Raw genomic sequence first — 14,850 nt, 5'->3', positions numbered from 1 at the left:
GGGTGGAAGAATAGTGAAATCATTGATGTTTTACAAAATGTTTAAAGAGAAAATGCCCAAAAGAAATCAGGGGTTTACAAAGGAATAACACATTTTAAGAATGGATGAAAGGATATTGAAGATGAAGCCCACAGTGGCAGACCATCCACATCAATTTGCAAGGACAAAAGTCATCTTGTTCATGCCCTGAATGAAGCATACCAATGATAAACAGAAGAAACAATAGCCAACACTACTGACATCTCAATTGATTTAGCTTAAAAAATTCTTACTGAAAAATTGATGTTGAGCAAACTTTTCACTCAATGAGTGCCAAACGGTTGTAGTCAGATCAGCTGCAGACAAGAGCAAAGCTTCCAATTGAAATTTAAACAAATGGGGTCAAAATCCTAGACTTTACTAGCATGTTCCCAACGATAAAGCACAATCAAAGCAGTGGCTACCAAGAGGTGAAACTGTTCTAGTCAAAGCAAAAGTGGACCAGTCAAGGGCAAAGATTATGGCAACTGTTTCTTGGAATTATCGAGCCATTTTCCTTGTTGTCTTTCTGGAGGTACAAACAGTGATAACATCTCATCTTGTTATGAGAGCGTTTTGAGAAAGTTAGCCAAAGTTTTAGCAAAAAAAACACCCAGGAAAACTTCATCAGAGAGTCTCTCTCCACCGTCACAATGTTCCTGCTCATTTTTCTCATCAAACAAGGGTAATTTTGTTAAAGTTTCCATGGGAAATCATTAGGCAGCCTCCCCATAGTCCCGATTTGGCTCTTTTTGACTTCTTGTTTTCTAATATTAAAAAAAAATTTAAGGACAACCATTTCTCTTCAGTGCATAATGTAAAAAAGAATGAATTAACATGGATAAATTCCCAGGATGCTCATCTCTTTAGGGATGAACTAAATTGCTGGTATCATCACTTACAAAACTGTCTTAAACTTGATGGAGCTTATGTTGAGAAAATCAATTTACATTTTTTAGTTTTATCTTTTAATTTCATTTTTGAACGTTTGACATCCCCTTGTGTGTGTATTCATATACATACATATATACTCATATAAATGTACACATTCTTAGTGTAAATATATGTTTCTTTGTGTATAGTGTACATATGTCTTATAAATTTAGCTTCAAACTTTTTAGAAAGTTACACAAAAAATGAAGTCTTATTTGCACTCAATAACAGTTTCATTTATTTATTAACATCTCTGAAAACTCCCATAATGAATTTGACATGTATTCTTTCAGTTCCTGATTATTTCTGCCACATTTAAATGTATTAATTAACTATATATATGTATATATATAGTGTGTATGTGTGTGTCAGTGTCTATTCTCACTAACCTGCTTTCCTATTCAGCATTATATTTTCCTATTATCTCTAGTAGTTCATGTAAAATAATATATTCATTTTAACTGCCAGATAGTAATCAATAATATGAATATTTAATATTTCATAAATGCATCCCCTTACTGAGGAACACCTAGGTTATTCCATGTATTTATTTATTTACTTATTTATTGCTGAAAAGCTATTAACTATAAGCCTCTGCTCAGACCAAGCGTGAAAGTCTCCTTGCTATCCAAATTTTGAGTTGATATGCAGTTGCTTTTTGATGTTCAAAGCACACTGTGATGATGTTCCATATTAACCCCATTTTAACTGATTAGGAAATGAGTCTCAAAGAAAGTAAATACTTTTCCCAAGATCATCAAGCTATGAGGGGAGCCAATGTCTGTATACAGGTCTATCTTATTCCAGAGACTGTGTTCTAATCAAAGCAGTGTGTAATATATATTCAAACAGAATTAGATTGTGATATCAATTATTTTTCTGTTTCACAAAGCATTTTTTCCCAACCTTATAATTTGTGACAATGATGATGTATACTATTGCCTGAATAAGCTAATATCCAATTAAGAAGAAGTTTTATACCAGTGCAATGACTCACACCTATAATACCAACACTTTGGGAGGTCAAGGTGGGAAGATCACTTGAGCCTAGGAGTTCGAGACCAGCCTAGCCAGGTAATATAGCAAGACCCCATCTCTACAAAAAATGAGAAAAAGATTGCTGAGCATGGTGGCACACACCTGTAGTCCCAGCTAATCAAGAGGCTGAGGTGGAAGGATCACTTGAGCCTGGGAGGTTGAGGCTGCAGTGAAGTGCAATCATGCCATTTCACTCCACCTTGGGCAAGAAAGTGAGACTCTGTCCAAAAAAAAAAAAAAGTTTTATTTACAAAATGACATACTTTGAAAAATACTTTTACTTGTTTTAAAAGTTTTGATTACAAAGAAAGATAAGTTTTGGCATATGTAATGAAAGACTAAGTCAGTTTAAGACAATCAGATTATAAGCTCATGAGATTGCTACTGTGTGAAGGAAACACAAGGTTATGACATTGTGGTCAAAAGTTTGAACTTTTGCCAGCCTAATGCTGACTAAAAATCATTTATCCTCTGACAGCTACTGCCCTTTATTTTTTTTTAATTACAAAACAGTAAGTATCAGCATTTATATCTCTGCAAGAAAAAGCTCTAGTTACAAAAAAAATAAAATGATGGTCAGAGCCTTTTCTCTAAAAACCAGAAAAGCACAGGGAAGAAAAAATGTGTTTACGATTAATAAAAGTTCCATATAATATGTGTGATTACAATTAATAAAACTTTGAAGAAAGAAATGTTCAGCTTGTGTTGGAGGTAGGAACTGATGAGTGTGCTAAGAAATCCTGTACAACAAGGAAAGTACAGAAAAATTGAGTTCCACCCAGAAGGATATTGCTACAAACCTTGAAATATTTCATTTCAACATTTGTCAATAACCAGAAATTCCATCACTCTTCTCTTACATTCACTCTCATCAGAAAAGTAAAACAGGAAGGAGCCAAAATCTCCCTTTGCAGGGGGCAGTAAGGAGCAGGTGGATGTCTACTATTAATTTCATAGTGTAAATCTGGCTAATAATTTCTTACATATATTTTGTTGGGGACTATTTGTTATTCAAAAATATATGACATTAACCATATTATCAACGTGAAAAAATGTAAAATATTATCAAAATGAAACTTTTTTTTTTTTTTTTTTTTTAATTATACTTTAAGTTTTAGGGTACATGTGCACAATGTGCAGGTTAGTTACATATGTATACATCTGCCATGTTGGTGCACTGCACCCACTAACTCGTCATCTAGCATTATGTATATCTCCCAATGCTATCCCTCCCCCCTCCCCCCTCCCCACCACAGTCCCCAGAGTATGATATTCCCCTTCCTGTGTCCATGTGATCTCATTGTTCAATTCCCACCTATGAGTGAGAATATGCGGTGTTTGGTTTTTTGTTCTTGCGATAGTTTACTGAGAATGATAGTTTCCAATTTCATCCATGTCCCTACAAAGGATATGAACTCATCATTTTTTATGGCTGCATAGTATTCCATGGTGTATATGTGCCACATTTTCTTAATCCAGTCTATCATTGTTGGACATTTGGGTTGGTTCCAAGTCTTTGCTATTGTGAATAATGCCGCAATAAACATACGTGTGCATGTGTCTTTATAGCAGCATGATTTATAGTCATTTGGGTATATACCCAGTAATGGGATGGCTGGGTCAAATGGTATTTCTAGTTCTAGATCCCTGAGGAATCGCCACACTGACTTCCACAATGGTTGAACTAGTTTACAGTCCCACCAACAGTGTAAAAGTGTTCCTATTTCTCCACATCCCCTCCAGCACCTGTTGTTTCCTGACTTTTGAATGATTGCCATTCTAACTGGTGTGAGATGATATCTCATAGTGGTTTTGATTTGCATTTCTCTGATGGCCAGTGATGATGAGCATTTTTTCATGTGTTTTTTGGCTGCATAAATGTCTTCTTTTGAGAAGTGCCTGTTCATGTCCTTCGCCCACTTTTTGATGGGGTTGTTTGTTTTTTTCTTGTAAATTTGTTTGAGTTCACTGTAGATTCTGGATATTAGCCCTTTGTCAGATGAGTAGGTTGCGAAAATTTTCTCCCATGTTGTAGGTTGCCTATTCACTCTGATGGTAGTTTCTTTTGCTGTGCAGAAGCTCTTTAGTTTAATTAGATCCCATTTGTCAATTTTGGCTTTTGTTGCCATTGCTTTTGGTGTTTTGGACATGAAGTCCTTGCCCACGCCTATGTCCTGAATGGTAATGCCTAGGTTTTCTTCTAGGGTTTTTATGGTTTTAGGTCTAACGTTTAAATCTTTAATCCATCTTGAATTGATTTTTGTATAAGGTGTAAGGAAGGGATCCAGTTTCAGCTTTCTACATATGGCTAGCCAGTTTTCCCAGCACCATTTATTAAATAGGGAATCCTTTCCCCATTGCTTGTTTTTCTCAGGTTTGTCAAAGATCAGATAGTTGTAGGTAAGCGGCGTTATTTCTGAGGGCTCTGTTCTGTTCCATTGATCTATATTTCTGTTTTGGTACCAGTACCATGCTGTTTTGGTTACTGTAGCCTTGTAGTATAGTTTGAAGTCAGGTAGTGTGATGCCTCCAGCTTTGTTCTTTTGGCTTAGGATTGACTTGGCGATGCGGGCTCTCTTTTGGTTCCATATGAACTTTAAAGTAGTTTTTTCCAATTCTGTGAAGAAAGTCATTGGTAGCTTGATGGGGATGGCATTGAATCTGTAAATTGCCTTGGGCAGTATGGCCATTTTCACGATATTGATTCTTCCTACCCATGAGCAAGGAATGTTCTTCCATTTGTTTGTATCCTCTTTTATTTCCTTGAGCAGTGGTTTGTAGTTCTCCTTGAAGAGGTGCTTCACATCCCTTGTAAGTTGGATTCCTAGGTATTTTATTCTCTTTGAAGCAATTGTGAATGGGAGTTCACTCATGATTTGGCTCTCTGTTTGTCTGTTGTTGGTGTATAAGAATGCTTGTGATTTTTGTACATTGATTTTGTATCCTGAGACTTTGCTGAAGTTGCTTATCAGCTTAAGGAGATTTTGGGCTGAGACGATGGGGTTTTCTAGATAAACAATCATGTCGTCTGCAAACAGGGACAATTTGACTTCCTCTTTTCCTAATTGAATACCCTTTATTTCCTTATCCTGCCTGATTGCCCTGGCCAGAACTTCCAACACTATGTTGAATAGGAGTGGTGAGAGAGGGCATCCCTGTCTTGTGCCAGTTTTCAAAGGGAATGCTTCCAGTTTTTGCCCATTCAGTATGATATTGGCTGTGGGTTTGTCATAGATAGCTCTTATTATTTTGAAATATGTCCCATCAATACCTAATTTATTGAGAGTTTTTAGCATGAAGGGTTGTTGAATTTTGTCAAAGGCTTTTTCTGCATCTATTGAGATAATCATGTGTTTTTTGTCTTTGGCTCTGTTTATATGCTGGATTACATTTATTGATTTGCGTATGTTGAACCAGCCTTGCATCCCAGGGATGAAGCCCACTTGATCATGGTGGATAAGCTTTGTGATGTGCTGCTGGATTCGGTTTGCCAGTATTTTATTGAGGATTTTTGCATCAATGTTCATCAAGGATATTGGTCTAAAATTCTCTTTTTTGGTTGTGTCTCTGCCAGGCTTTGGTATCAGAATGATGCTGGCCTCATAAAATGAGTTAGGGAGGATTCCCTCTTTTTCTATTGATTGGAATAGTTTCAGAAGGAATGGTACCAGTTCCTCCTTGTACCTCTGGTAGAATTCGGCTGTGAATCCATCTGGTCCTGGACTCTTTTTTGTTGGTAAACTATTGATTATTGCCACAATTTCAGCTCCTGTTATTGGTCTATTCAGAGATTCAGCTTCTTCCTGGTTTAGTCTTGGGAGAGTGTATGTGTCGAGGAATTTATCCATTTCTTCTAGATTTTCTAGTTTATTTGCGTAGAGGTGTTTGTAGTATTCTCTGATGGTAGTTTGTATTTCTGTGGGATTGGTGGTGATATCCCCTTTATCATTTTTTATTGCGTCTATTTGATTCTTCTCTCTTTTTTTCTTTATTAGTCTTGCTAGCGGTCTATCAATTTTGTTGATCCTTTCAAAAAACCAGCTCCTGGATTCATTAATTTTTTGAAGGGTTTTTTGTGTCTCTATTTCCTTCAGTTCTGCTCTGATTTTAGTTATTTCTTGCCTTCTGCTAGCTTTTGAATGTGTTTGCTCTTGCTTTTCTAGTTCTTTTAATTGTGATGTTAGGGTGTCAATTTTGGATCTTTCCTGCTTTCTCTTGTGGGCATTTAGTGCTATAAATTTCCCTCTGCACACTGCTTTGAATGCGTCCCAGAGATTCTGGTATGTTGTGTCTTTGTTCTCGTTGGTTTCAAAGAACATCTTTATTTCTGCCTTCATTTCGTTATGTACCCAGCAGTCATTCAGGAGCAGGTTGTTCAGTTTCCATGTAGTTGAGCAGCTTCGAGTGAGATTCTTAATCCTGAGTTCTAGTTTGATTGCACTGTGGTCTGAGAGATAGTTTGTTATAATTTCTGTTCTTTTACATTTGCTGAGGAGAGCTTTACTTCCAACTATGTGGTCAATTTTGGAATAGGTGTGATGTGGTGCTGAAAAAAATGTATATTCTGTTGATTTGGGGTGGAGAGTTCTGTAGATGTCTATTAGGTCCGCTTGGTGCAGAGCTGAGTTCAATTCCTGGGTATCCTTGTTGACTTTCTGTCTCGTTGATCTGTCTAATGTTGACAGTGGGGTGTTAAAGTCTCCCATTATTAATGTGTGGGAGTCTAAGTCTCTTTGTAGGTCACTCAGGACTTGCTTTATGAATCTGGGTGCTCCTGTATTGGGTGCATAAATATTTAGGATAGTTAGCTCCTCTTGTTGAATTGATCCCTTTACCATTATGTAATGGCCTTCTTTGTCTCTTTTGATCTTTGTTGGTTTAAAGTCTGTTTTATCAGAGACTAGGATTGCAACCCCTGCCTTTTTTTGTTTTCCATTTGCTTGGTAGATCTTCCTCCATCCTTTTATTTTGAGCCTATGTGTGTCTCTGCACGTGAGATGGGTTTCCTGAATACAGCACACTGATGGGTCTTGACTCTTTATCCAACTTGCCAGTCTGTGTCTTTTAATTGGAGAATTTAGTCCATTTATATTTAAGGTTAATATTGTTATGTGTGAATTTGATCCTGTCATTATGATGTTAGCTGGTGATTTTGCTCGTTAGTTGATGCAGTTTCTTCCTAGTCTTGATGGTCTTTACATTTTGGCATGATTTTGCAGCGGCTGGTACCGGTTGTTCCTTTCCATATTTAGCGCTTCCTTCAGGAGCTCTTTTAGGGCAGGCCTGGTGGTGACAAAATCGGTCAGCATTTGCTTGTCTGTAAAGTATTTTATTTCTCCTTCACTTATGAAGCTTAGTTTGGCTGGATATGAAATTCTGGGTTGAAAATTCTTTTCTTTAAGAATGTTGAATATTGGCCCCCACTCTCTTCTGGCTTGTAGGGTTTCTGCCGAGAGATCTGCTGTTAGTCTGATGGGCTTCCCTTTGAGGGTAACCGAACCTTTCTGTCTGGCTGCCCTTAACATTTTTTCCTTCATTTCAACTTTGGTGAATCTGACAATTATGTGTCTTGGAGTTGCTCTTCTCGAGGAGTATCTTTGTGGCGTTCTCTGTATTTCCTGAATCTGAACGTTGGCCTGCCTTGCTAGATTGGGGAAGTTCTCCTGGATAATATCCTGCAGAGTGTTTTCCAACTTGGTTTCATTCTCCGCATCACTTTCAGGTACACCAATCAGACGTAGATTTGGTCTTTTCACATAGTCCCATATTTCTTGGAGGCTTTGCTCATTTCTTTTTATTCTTTTTTCTCTAGACTTCCCTTCTCGCTTCGTTTCATTCATTTCATCTTCCATTGCTGATACCCTTTCTTCCAGTTGATCGCATCGGCTCCTGAGGCTTCTGCATTCTTCACGTAGTTCTCGAGCCTTGGTTTTCAGCTCCATCAGCTCCTTTAAGCACTTCTCTGTATTGGTTATTCTAGTTATACATTCTTCTAAATTTTTTTCAAAGTTTTCAACTTCTTTGCCTTTGGTTTGAATGTCCTCCCGTAGCTCAGAGTAATTTGATCGTCTGAAGCCTTCTTCTCTCAGCTCGTCAAAATCATTCTCCATCCAGCTTTGTTCCATTGCTGGTGAGGAACTGCGTTCCTTTGGAGGAGGAGAGGTGCTCTGCATTTTAGAGTTTCCTGTTTTTCTGTTCTGTTTTTTCCCCATCTTTGTGGTTTTATCTACTTTTGGTCTTTGATGATGGTGATGTACAGATGGGTTTTCGGTGTGGATGTCCTTTCTGTTTGTTAGTTTTCCTTCTAACAGACAGGACCCTCAGCTGCAGGTCTGTTGGAATACCCTGCCGTGTGAGGTGTCAGTGTGCCCCTGCTGGGGGGTGCCTCCCAGTTAGGCTGCTCGGGGGTCAGGGGTCAGGGACCCACTTGAGGAGGCAGTCTGCCTGTTCTCAGATCTCCAGCTGCGTGCTGGGAGAACCACTGCTCTCTTCAAAGCTGTCAGACAGGGACATTTAAGTCTGCAGAGGTTACTGCTGTCTTTTTGTTTGTCTGTGCCCTGCCCCCAGAGGTGGAGCCTACAGAGGCAGGCAGGCCTCCTTGAGCTGTGGTGGGCTCCACCCAGTTCGAGCTTCCTGGCTGCTTTGTTTACCTAAGCAAGCCTGGGCAATGGCGGGCGCCCCTCCCCCAGCCTCGCTGCCGCCTTGCAGTTTGATCTCAGACTGCTGTGCTAGCAATCAGCCAGATTCCGAGGGCGTAGGACCCTCCGAGCCAGGTGTGGGATATAGTCTCGTGGTGCGCCGTTTTTTAAGCCGGTCTGAAACGCGCAATATTCGGGTGGGAGTGACCCGAGTTTTCCAGGTGCGTCCGTCACCCCTTTCTTTGACTCGGAAAGGGAACTCCCTGACCCCTTGCGCTTCCCAGGTGAGGCAATGCCTCGCCCTGCTTCGGCTCGCGCACGGTGCGCGCACCCACTGGCCTGCGCCCACTGTCTGGCACTCCCTAGTGAGATGAACCCGGTACCTCAGATGGAAATGCAGAAATCACCGTCTTCTGCGTCGCTCACGCTGGGAGCTGTAGACCGGAGCTGTTCCTATTCGGCCATCTTGGCTCCTCCCCAAAATGAAACTTCTTAATATGGTCAACCTCATTGGAATTCATAGCAGTGCTAATTAAAACAAAAATGAGTAATCGTTGAAACCTACCAGGTTACCCAACTCAAAATGTTTAACAATAACAAAATTAGTCCAGGATATAGAGCACCAGAAATTCTCATTAGTTGCAGGAAGAAGGGAAACTTGATACAGCTACTTTGAAAAGCAGTTTCCCATTACCTAGTAAAAATATGGTCAAACATCCTGAGTCAGCAAAATAACATCAAGCATATAACATAGAGGAACCCTTGACCTTGTTAACCAAACACATGTACAAGAATGATCATAACAGTAATGCTTGTAATAACAAGAAACCAAAAATAACTGAATTGTATATCAAAAGGAGAATAGAAGAATAAGTAGTGATATATTCATAAATAGAATAAGATACAGCAGCAAAAATGAGTGCACTACATCTTACACACTACTGTAGTTGCATCTGAAAAATCATGAGCAATGAAATGTCTCAGAGGAATACTGTATGTATAATACTGCTTACATTTTAAAGTTCCAAAATGTAGAAAATGAACATCACACATTTTATTAACAAATACACATGTAGTAAACAATAAAGGAAAGAAAGGAAATGATAAATCAACATTCAAATTAGCAATTATTATTGGATTAAAGGATCTGAAATGTACATATGAATGAATACACAGAGACTTTCAAAAACCTTGGTCATATCAGTATCCTATTTCTTAATCACTTTTAAAAATACATAACCAAAAAAAAAAAAACAGATACACAAACAAGTAAATGAATGAAACCAAAAGTTAAAATACTATCATTTATAAATTTTGTGGCTTTGGTGAAGGTTTTCCACCTTCCTACTGAGAAGTGAAGGTTGCTGGGCTTCTGGGTCAGGTGGGGACTGGGAGAACTTTTGTGTCTAGCTAAAGGATTGAAACACACCAATCAGCGCTGTGTCTGGCTAAAAGTTTGTAAATGTACCAATTAGCACTCTGTAAAAATGGACCAATCAGCACTTTGTGTCTAGCTAAAGGTTTGTAAATGTACCAATCAGCACTCTGTAAAAACGGACCAATCAGCACTCTGCAAAATGGACTAATCAGCAGGATGTGGGCGGGGCCAAATAAGGGAATAAAAGCTGGCCACCAGAGCCAACAGCGGCAACCCATTGGGGTCCCCTTCCACTGTGTGGAAGCTACGTTCTTTTGCTCTTCACAATAAATCTTGCTGCTGCTCATTTTTGGGTCTGCACTATGTTTATGAGCTGTAACACTCACCATGAAGGTTTGCAACTTCACTCTTGAAGTCAGCGAGACCATGAACCCTCTGGGAGTAACGAACGACTCCAGACGAACTACCTTTAAGAGCTGTAACACTCACTTCAAAGGTCTGGAGCTTCACTCTTGAAGTCAGCAAGACCATGAACCCACCAGAAGGAAAAAACTCCGTACACATCTGAGTATTTGAAGGAACAAACTCTGGACACACCATTTTTAAGAACTATAACACTCACCGTGAGGGTCCACGGCTTCATTCTTAAAGTCAGCAAGACCAAGGTCCCACCAGAAGGAACCAATTTTGGACACACTACCTGTAATTATTTATTAATTAAATGGCATTACATGGGAACATACTTTAGAGTCTCTTAGGGTTCTAATATTCTTTGATTCTATATATCTGTGACATGACACTTTTGGTAAATGTGGGGAATGTATCAACAAATGGCTTATAAGTACAAACATAACCTTTTGTTGTTTTCTTCATTAATTGAGCCTTTCCCTTACCTTTATCTGTAAAATAAGTGTGTAATAAAGACACAAAATTCATTCCACTTCTATAAACAGGGATTAAGAAATGTTGCAGTTATTGATTTATGTGTGAGCTAATATAATATCACACTTAAAGATATAAAACATTGTAGTTTTTCATGTAAATGTGAGAAATTTGCAAGTATTATGCTTCAAAATTTTAAAAGAAGTTATAAAATTATTGTGTTTACAATCAGCTTTTTGCCATGAGAAATAATAACACTTGCTTTATTCTACTCTCATTTAAGTTTACTTTGCTCTCTAGAAGTTATTATGTACCTTGCTGAAGAGGCTTACTACCAATTTTAAGTCTGTAATGAAAGATGCCTACTCAGAATTTCATAGGTGCATTAGGTTTCATTCAAAATGAAGACCATAATATACATGGGTTTAAAAAGCCAGTTATTGGAATGAATTAGTTCTTTATCTTGGAGGGGCAGCTAATATTTCAAATAGAGGATGAACATTTTTTTTAAAACTACCTTTCCTCATAAAGTCTTTTTGGCACTGAAGTTGAAAATATTCAATTCTGAATCCATACATGGCACATAATTCCTGTGCATAGCAGAAAAATATGCCACTAATCAGCAAAGAATATATGTGAGTATTAGTCAAATATTCACTTTGCTTATTAAAGAAAAGACAGTTTTATTTCATAAATGACATTAGAAATTGAAAGGAAAGCCTGAATGCATAAAAGCCTGTAAAAATATGTATTTTTATGCTCATGATAGAATAAAACGCTGCCTAAATTCATGTCAGTCCTGTTAGTTTGAGCCTCTTTTTCTATGTACTACCATGGATTTTAGTTAATAACAGTGGTAAGGCCACAATTGCTACTCTGATCAAGGAAAAATGTGCAAGTCATGGCCAAATAAAAAAAGAAATTGCTTTATGGAATTCCATAACTGACATATTCATAGGGTCCTTGGCCAAAACCAATTTTATAGGGAGAGTTCCTTTTTCTCTCTCTCAAAAATAAAATGTTCTACTTTAAAATTTAAAGCACCTGTAAGACCTATTGACCAAGATCCTGGCTGCCTTCAGGAGCTGGTGTTGAGTGTCTGTGGCTTTTCCAGGTGCACCATGCAAGCAGTTGGTGGATCTACCATTCTTGGGTCAGGAGAATGGTGATTCTCTTCTCACAGCTCCACTAGACAGTGTTGCAAGTGGGGGAACCTGTGTGAGGGCTCTGACCCCACACTTACCTTCAGCAATGCCCTAGCAGAGGTTCTCCATGAGGGTTCTGTCCCTGAAGCACACCTCTGAAATCTAGGCAGTGGTTCCCATACCTCAGTTCTTGACTTCAATGCACCCGCAGGCTCAACACCACACGGAAGCTGCCAAGGCTTAGGACTTGAATCCTCTGAAGCCATGGCCCTAGCTGTACCTTGAACCATTTTACCCACAGCTGGAGCAGCAGAGACACAGGGCACCAACTCTCCAGGCTACACACAGCCCCAGGTTTCACACAGCAGGGGCGTCCTAGGCCCCACCCATGAAACCATTTTTTCTTCCTAGGCCTCCACGCCTGTGATTGGAGTGGCTGCTGCAAAGGTCTCTGACGTGCCCAGGAAACATTTTCCCAATTGTCTTGGTAATTAACATCCAGCTCCTTGTTAGTTATGCAAATTTCTGCAGCAGGCTTGAATTTCTCCCCAGAAAATGGGTTTCTTTTCTATAGCATTGTCAGGCTCTAAATTTTTCAAACTTCTATGCTCTGCTTCCTCTTAAATGCTTTGCTGCTTAGAAATTTCTTTCACAAGATACCGCCAAATCATCTCTCTCAAGTTCAAAATTCCACAGATCTCTAGGGCAGGGGCAAAATGCCTCCAGTCACTTTACTAAAGCATAACAAGAGTCACCTTTGCTCCAGTTCCCAACAAGTTCCTCATCCCCATCTGAAACCACCTCAGCCTGGATTTTATTGACCATATCACTATCAGCATTTTGGTCGGAGCCATTCAAGAAGTCTCTAGGAAGTTCCAAACTTTCTCACATTTTCCTTTCATCTTCTGAGCCCTCTAAACCTTTCCAACCTCTGCCTGTTACCCAGTTCTGTAGTGGCTTCTCCATTTGTGGGTGTCTTTACAGCAGCCCTCCACTACCCATTACTAATTTACTGTATTAGTCCATTCTCATGCTGCTAATAAAGACATACCTGAGACTGGGTAATTTATAAAGAAAAGAGGTTTAATTGTCTCACAGTTCAGCATGGCCTAGGAGGCCTCAGGAAACTTACAGTCATGGCAGAAGAGGAAGCAAATATGTCCTTCTTCACATGGCAGCAGAAGAGAGAAGTGCAGGGGAACCACCCTTTTTAAAAGGATCAGATCTTGTGAGACTTACGCACTATCACGAGAACATCACGAAAAAAACTTGTCCCCATGATTCAATTACCTCCCATTGGGTCTCTGCCACAACATGTGGGGATTCTTAGAGCTGCAATTCAGGATGAGATTTGGGTGGGGACACAGCCAAACCATATCACACAGCACTATATATATATGTGTGTGTATATAATTTATTTATATGTGTGTATATATACATATATATAATTTTTAAAAGAATTTTGGAAAAACATAGTCATTCACAGTTTACATAGGAGGCAACTAGGGTGGCTATAGTTGAAGTTTCATAGCCAGCAAATGGCAGAGCTCAGGCATACTTTCTGTTTCCGAAATATATTTGTATATAGTTGCCAAACTTTAAATATACTACGTTTTCTATTCAGCCTGATTGATTAAAACTGTCTCAAGCTCCAAGAATTTTTTTTAAGAAAGGAAGGTAATTATTTTTTGGAACATAAGATGTATGGAACTATGTTATACATATAACACAATTGAAATGTAGCCATTTCTTTCTAATCTCTTTTCTGAGCTCCCTACCTTGCATAGAAACTTTAAATTTGAGAATCTCAGCATTTGTAGGTTATTATTGTCTCCACTGAATGATTGATTTTTTTCAGGTACATATGCAGACATTTCATGTTCAACTTCAACTTATTACCCTGGATGGTACTGGATGCCAGAGAAAGTGTATGAGTCTATGTGTGCTGGAAAGAGGTGGTGGGATTTACATACATTATTCTTTAACCATGGGTAGTTAAGCAGGTGTCCTTGACAGAAATCTCTAATCATCATCCTTCTTTCTATGTCTTTTTGACATAACGTAATCTATGACTAGACTTCTGCCACACTACTGCTCCTGGTCATCAGAGAAGATCCTCTTTATATTTGTGTGAAATGGAAGTTCAATATACACATCTCAAATCTCTCAAGCGGGTACACAGGTGCACATGAATTCCTGCACACAGGATCTGGAAAGCCAGAAACGTATGTCTAATCACCTTACACCTTTCTTATCTCACATGGCCACATGAAGGGCTTCGCCTAGAATCATAGTTCTCAAATTTGGGTGAAAATTAGAATCATCGAGGAGGCATAATAAACTATCAATTCTGGTAGCTACTTTCCAAGACTAATTCAATCAGATTCTTCATTCAAAAAAAATTAAGTCATACTATCAAGGGATGAAGCATAACATTGATGCTTTTCAATAGTGCTCAGCTAATGTTAATGTACAGCAAGGAGCACGCTCCTAGATGAGAAGCCCACCCTGGCCTGCTTCCAGGAATGATTATCCTAGTCTTTCTAGGTGTGGCAGTTGTAGATTTCTCATACTCCTATATTATTTAACTGTAGCATATGTCTCCTTTCTCTGCTTTGCCACAGATTCCCCCAGGGAATGAAATACAAGAAAGCTTTGACCACTTCACTTCATTTATTTGATTAAGCATCAGATTTCACCTTTAGAGATTTCTTTAATAAGAACTATTCGTGGTATTAAAAAAGTGCTATCCATATTAGTCACTTATCAGAACTAGTTAAAAGTCCTATGTAAGCATTTATTCCCAAATAAATCAAGT

Source organism: Pan troglodytes, chromosome 2, assembly GCF_028858775.2.
Source record: "Pan troglodytes isolate AG18354 chromosome 2, NHGRI_mPanTro3-v2.0_pri, whole genome shotgun sequence".
In the NCBI taxonomy this organism is placed as follows: domain Eukaryota; kingdom Metazoa; phylum Chordata; class Mammalia; order Primates; family Hominidae; genus Pan; species Pan troglodytes.
Note: the sequence above shows the minus strand (reverse complement) of the source record.